This window comes from Apis dorsata, unplaced genomic scaffold (genome assembly GCF_000469605.1).
Source record: "Apis dorsata unplaced genomic scaffold, Apis dorsata 1.3 scaffold_262, whole genome shotgun sequence".
Taxonomy (NCBI): domain Eukaryota; kingdom Metazoa; phylum Arthropoda; class Insecta; order Hymenoptera; family Apidae; genus Apis; species Apis dorsata.
Window position 1 is genome coordinate 246467 of NW_006263540.1, and position 7109 is coordinate 253575.

The 7109-nt window shown below is 37.0% G+C and overlaps 1 long non-coding RNA gene across 2 annotated transcripts in view; it reads right to left on the minus strand.

Annotated features, from left to right (window-relative positions):
* The window catches only part of LOC102681682, a 16967-nt gene extending 10255 nt beyond the window's left edge, over window positions 1-6712 (minus strand). Inside the window, exons 1-3 of one of the 2 annotated variants that reach the window (XR_004150601.1) lie at window positions 6430-6712; window positions 6202-6351; window positions 4648-5716 (exon numbers count right to left, since the gene is read on the minus strand). This is a non-coding gene — a long non-coding RNA (uncharacterized LOC102681682). Of the gene's footprint in view, window positions 1-4647; window positions 5717-6201; window positions 6352-6429 lie in introns of those variants that run through there. The other variant, XR_004150600.1, reaches the window with a different exon arrangement.
* Between the last annotated feature and the right edge of the window lie 397 nt (window positions 6713-7109).

Sequence of the window (7109 nt, forward strand, 5' to 3'; positions counted from 1 at the left end):
TTAGAGTAATAATAATAAAGACAGTTATGAAACTGTTAATTAAACTAGTTAGAAAGTGTCGATTTCAATTATACAATCACAATTTATTTTGCAATATTCTTCCTCAACTGTACGGATTCGTAAATCCATTGTTCCAAATTCCAGTTATTATTTCGATTCTTTCTTCTTTCTCTCCTCGAGTTGGTTCGTGAAAAAGAGCGATCGATATCGACACCATTATTTATCACAATTGGGAAACGCAATATATTTCAAACCCAATGCTTGTCATCTTACATTTTTACATCAAATATTCGCTTAAAATTTATTACGCGATTTATCATATAAATGTATCGGCCACGTGAAATCTGAATGATGGAGAAAACTAGCTCGCTCCACGCTAATTCAACTAATTTTCTCCTAGTATCCATTAAAAATAACATAATCAACACGATCCAGGTCGATTTCTACATTGTTACCGGCTAATATATACCGCTCGAGTTTTTTTTAATTAATCTCCCTCGAAACGATTTTAAAACGACGATCTCGAAATCCTTCTCCAAGTCTAATCTAGATGGCGGGCAACGCAAGCCATTTACCCGAACGCTTTGATTTCCCAGGATTCTGAGCATCTCATCTGTCTGAGAAATCGGCGAAAAAATGTTCCTAGGCGTAATGTTTCCGTTAAAAAAAAAAAAAAAAAAAAAAAAAAAAAAAAAGGAGAAGAAGAATCAGATTCGCGAGAACAAAATCTATCTTACGAGTAATTAAAAAAAAAATGTCTGTTGCACGTCTACAAGGAAGGAGACATTTACGGAATTTCTCCGCTGCATTCCAAAGGCTTATCCTTTCAATATAGAGATAATATATTCGGATTAGGAATTTTTCTCGAAGATACCCAAAGAGGACTTGTATATTTTTCTTTCTCCTTTTTCTCCCTTCTTTCTTTTTCACTTTCTACTTTTTCGTTTGTCCCCGGGATTCGTGGAATCTCTGTTACATTTCGCGATGCAAGTTAATATATTCGCTTCGATATAAAATATCTTCGAGGTTACGAATATATTTCTCGTTTCTTTTATCTTTTATTTCTTCTTTATCCCGAAGGAAATGAAATTCGTATTTCGCGAGTAAAGTTTCTCTATCTTTCTTCGCCATGATATATATATATATATATTTTCCATGTCATATGGTTTCGTATTCGATTGTTATAAGGAACAATAAGTGGTTTTCGAGTTCTTTGAAAAGTGTATGGATTTATATACGTTGCTATATTATTATTACACTTCGTATCACGTTGGAGCACGAAAGAAAATATCGTGGAGCAATATATGTGTGCGCATGATTCTTCGTTTAATCAGTTAAGATCTCTCGTTAAATATATCTCGTCCCATTTAATCAAGGATTACACACGTTTGATTCAACACGCCACGAGAGGATTCTCACGAATTTGTGAAAGATTTCATCTATCCGTATCCGTATCTTCTCCCATCTTTTTTTTTTTATCAATGTTCATTTACAAGAAAATGTGTATCAAATGTAACGTTGCGTTTCTTCTGATTTTTATCGCACGATATACTTATTTTAGAGGCGAATCAACGAGTGTAACGCGATGAAATGTAAAAAATGAAATAAAATATTATCAATTTCGAATACTAATCAACTTTAAATATTTCTTATCTCTTTTTTCGCGCATTTTGCAAGTATAATTTCATTCAAATTGAATCTAAATCTTCGTCAAACTTCATCATTAATATGTAATCCCTTATTCATCATTTTCTCCACACAATCCGGATTAACTAATCAGTGTTTTACGTAACACCGACACTTGCGTGTATTGCACAACATATTCCTTATTTTTCCGAATATTCATCGATCAATTTGCATCTTTGATTCCTTTCCCGAGGTGCCGTTAGATTTCTTAAAACCGACTTAAATAAAATGCACGAAAGCTATTTATCAGAAACATAGGAGCACATTTGATGTAATGTATTTTTCCATCGATCGATCGCTTTTAAAATCGTTACACCTTGATCGTGATCCATGAAATGACGCAACTCCTGACTCAAAACTTGTCGAACGATTTTTAACGAAGCTCGATCGATCCGCGAGCGAACCTAATCGCGAATAGAACTTTCACTTTCATCCTTCCTCGCGCCCTCAACTTTTTATCTTCTCGAGCTTGCCACTTCCACTTCACGTGTGTGTGGAAAAAATCTGCATACCTATTCTATACAGGCCGTTTCATACGTTTCGTATTCAAATAATCTTTCGACATAATTACGATCACACGAAAATTCTTGATACGATATCAAATATCGTTCACTTTCACGATACACGATATTTCTAAAGCGAGGGCAACAAATTTCTTGAACTCGTGAAATTGAACTTTCCACTGAAAGGGGGAAATAAACGTTCACAATGTCTTACGCTGCAGCCACAGTGTGTCAACTTAGAACGCAAATCGAGCACAATTTCCTATCGATCAGCTTCGAAAATTGCATAAGCCAGCCGCTCGACACTGGACCAACCAGTTCTTAATCATTTCTATGCACGGATTATAGACAGATTATAATGTCCATATAAACAATATCGTTTTCTTTCCAATTAAAAAAAAAAAAAGAAACAAGCGTAGCTTCCTGAAATGCGAATAGTAATCGCGAAATAACAAGCGAAGAAATTTTTCTGCAAGATCTGGAAGAAAAAAAAATAGGCTCAGGTCCGTGGGTACGCCATCACCCAAAGGATTCGAAACAGGAGGACTTGGGACACATACGAACGAATGAATCTACTTTCGAGAGTGCTTCTCGCAAATGGACAATTAGAAGATATATTCGCATTCAAACAAGTCCCAAGACCTCCGTCGAAATCCCCCTTGCGGGACAAAATCAAAAATCTCTCTTCACATCGTCACTTTTATAACGAAAATCGAAAGTTCTTCGAAAGCTCTCTCTTTATACATTTATATTACAGAATTAAAAGCCCAACGAAAATTTTTGATATGTGTAAAAATGCAAAATATTATATTATATTATATTATATTCATACGTGAATAGAGTGACATTGGATCGCTGTCTCGATTCCGTTTCTTCGACACAGCTCAGTAGAACAAAGGCATCGATCCACATCCATACAATAATTTATTCCTATTTCCTTATTAAATATATTCGATTTTGTCTGTTTCAGCGACATAAGGAGCTCAGCTCAGTAAAATAAAGGCATCGGCACGATCCACGTCCATAACTTATCGCTATAACATAATTTATTTCCTTCATCAAATATATTCTTTCTTACTTTTGGTCAAGTCGTTTCACAACCCGATAAAAGTTAAAATAAACGTAACGCGTCAAGAATAACGCCGTTTCCAACGCAACCTCAAGAAATTCCCCATACATTTCCGAGAAACGTGGCTTTAAGCTCGAGCCGACCCAGTCGATCGAGCAACACAACCGACTGGTCGCCTATCCACCATCGATCCAGTGGTATATCCGGTATATAGCCGAGGTCGAACCCAACCAACCAAGATCCAAGACAATGAAAACGAAAGGTGGCACGCTCCCTTTTCCTAGCGGGACTCGCGCGCCGTCATTATCGCAGATGACCTGCGAAAATGCAACGACCGATACAAAATGCACCGGTCGCGCTCGCATTCTCTCTCTTCTCTCTGGTTGCGCGCACATACACACATACACACATACACACACACACACATCCGTTCTCCTCTCTAGTCGCGAATTCGTCTCGCACGAGCGGTCGCACGATTTTCGAGCACTCGTTCGGTACTCAGGTGTCTCTCCCCCTCCTGCCCTGGCCTGGCCTGGCCTGGACAGGGAGAAAAGAAACGCGAGTCGTGCGCCTCGTTCTCGCCCCCTTTTTTTCACGTGTGTTGCGAGCATTGAATAAGCGTTGGCGACCGAAAACTTTCACTGGGATTCGCGGATTCACATTTTTCGAGAAAGAAATTTAATTGCGAAAGAGATTTAATTTTATATAGATTGGATGTATTTGTTTAATTGGATGAGAATAATTAGATTAGTATATATTTGTGTATAATTATTGTTTCTAAAGTGGAGATCTTACGAGGTGTTTAATTTTTATCAGAGGTTTTATCTGCAAGTATGCGTTTCTTGTGAAATAACGAAAGATCCGTAACTATTATAGTTAATTTTGTTTGCTAAACAGGATATTATTTGGTTGTTGATTATTATTGTTATGCTGGTTATGTTTCTTATTGTATGATAATCATTAGATTTTTATTAGATTTTTCTTTTGCCAGATTTGGTAAAAAGTGGTTATATTGCTTTGGGAAGATTGTGAATTTTCAGAATTACCTGTGTTGATTTCTATCGGTTAGTAACAAGGATACGGGAGAATGGAGAATAAGTAATAAATAAGAGAAGAAAATTGAGATTGTTTCTTTTTTTTTTTTTTTTTTTTTGAGAAAGTTTATATTTTACTTGAAAATTATAATGCCGCAAATTTATGCAAGAATAAAAGAATATTGATGTAAAAATTGATTAGAAACTATATGTATATATATATAATTTTATGAATTTATGAGGAATTATTAATATTAACTTTCACAAAATAATTTTAGAATGTGTAAAATAAAATTGGATGTAAAATATTTTAAAAAAAAACATCCTCTATCGGGAATAATATCAAGCTCAATCTTTCAATCCATTGAAAAGCCAAAAGCACAAGATATAAAATATTAAATATTTCGTTGGTATATATATTGTCACGGTACTCGATTCACAATTACGACACACGTTTAAAATTTCACATTTGCGAAATTATTTTTCTCGTTAAAAAAAAAAAAAAAAAAAGAAAGAAAAGAAGATAAGAGGAAGAAAAATCAGAAATAATAAACTAATTAGTAATATAAAAAAAGAAAAAATACGACGTCCAAGCGAATCACGCTGATCGACGAAAAAGAAAATATAATTTGTCACCGAAATTACACAATTCCAATTTTTCCACCAAAACGAAAGTGAAATCTCTCGATCACGCCATCGCACGACACATTTTTCAAAAAAGAAAGAACAAAAGACAATCAAAGATCCACGATACAATTAACCACCCACGATATCGCGATCGATCGATGTTTCGAAACCGATCCTCGAGCATCAATCTCCTTACCATAACGAATCTCGATTCAAGATCCTCAAGATTTACGCATCCCGTCAAAATTCACCGAATGCACCGTAAATCGCGTCGATTCGTTAGGGGGGAATCCGGTCAGGCCTGGGTAACTTTCGATTTGGAGCAAAAAGGAAACCGATCTCTTTTCCCCTCCCGAGTCCACGACGACTCGGCCTGTTTTTATTAATTAAACGATCGAAAGAAAAAGGAGGAAAAGAAAGGTCGCCCTAACTGGATAAACGTACTAAAAAAGTCGAACGTCGTCGTCTGCTGGTGGATCGTCTCACGGTGAAGTGAGCTCCCTTTCGATCGGAAGCCAACCACCTTGGCTCGGTTGCGTTGCCTCCTCTCTTTTTGCCTCGATCTTTAATTTATCTTCGCTGGTGGCACGCGGACCGTGTGTAACACGTTGCCCATTGTGTGTCCTTGTCGTAACGGGAACGATTTATCGCACGCTGTGGGGACTGTGACGAAACGCTTGTCGGCCAGTCACAGTGTCCTTTACTCGGCCACGCTTATAGTATTACATTGTACGGAGAGGATCGCTCGGGGAGCGACGAGCCCCCTTTGTTGCCCGCTGCTACGATGTTACGCAATGCTAGAGAATAGAGTGTATCCGTCAACGGATATTATTATTCATCGCATCGTATTATTAAATAAAAAAAACTATTTAAAAATTGAATATTCTTTCAAATGAAAAATATATCGTTAACCTGTGAGTGGGGAGACCCGATTCCAGAGATCGGCGCGAACGGAAAAGTTGATATATGTGGAAAGATCGAAGTGTTTCATTAGACGAAGCAAGGAATCTCGACGTCTCGAATAGATATTCAAATTGCACCGGAACGAAAATTCTTATCTGCTCGCCGGAAGTATGCAACGTGAAAGTCTGCCAAGAATTTCCTCGCTTAGAGATCCATCCAACGATTTCTACGTTTCGCTCCTTCGATCTTGAGTGAAAAAAAAAAAAAAGAAGAAAAAAATAGAAAAAGGATCAAAGTGAGACAAATGGGAGATTCGAAGCGAAAGTGACACGAAGAAGACGTTGGTTTAAAAAAAAAGATTTTCTAAATCGTAACGAACCGTGCAAGAAATCGGGTAAAAGTATCGTGGTCCAAAAACTGGTCCTTGGTCGAGCAATTTTCCAAACCGGAAGACGGATGAAACGGTGGCGGGTCGAGAAGAAAGGAAAAGGCGTTGCCATTGACCGTGTATACACGGCTGCGTAAGTATCTAGAGAAGTAGATCGTAGCGTGTGTATATACATATATATATTTATCATTTTGCTTGACTTTCACCGAAAAATCTTACCTTCGTTCGTGTCTCACCGCAGAGAATTCCACGAATACGGATGTCCTTTGTTCTCACGGGTGGAGGAGGTTGCACGCTCGAGATACCTGGCCATCGGACCGTTCTATGAAACAGAAGCAACGATCGAGATAACCTGATAGCCGTTTTGCATCGCTGCGATGGATACCGATCAGCGCGTTTAATCCTTCGAGAGAAGGAAAGGAAGTTTAATTGGGAAGAGTGGAGGAATGCATTTTTGTTTCTTAGAGACAGGTTTAGATTAAGTTGGGTAAGATAAAATTTTCTTGGATACTTTAGTTTTTTTTTTTTTTTCATATATAGTAGAAACGGAGGATTTTCCTGTTTTAAATAATTGTAAAAGTAAAAGAAAAATATAGATGGATATTATCGTTTTTCTATTTTTGGCGACAATAATTGGTAAAGAAATGAAAGAATCAAGTTTTTTTCCGATACATGTGTAAAAAAGATATTTTTGTATCCTTTACTTAGCATCCTTTACTTTGTTTTATTTATCGGTAAACTGTCGTCTCCGCAAATTACATCGATTTATTTTCCTTTTGCAACACAATCGACGATCTGAGATTATATATTCACAAGGCATCGCGCAAATCTCGTTGAACCTGTCTTGGAATAAAAGTAAGAGACTTCTTTCCCTCTTAAATTAAATTTCTTCCCTACGA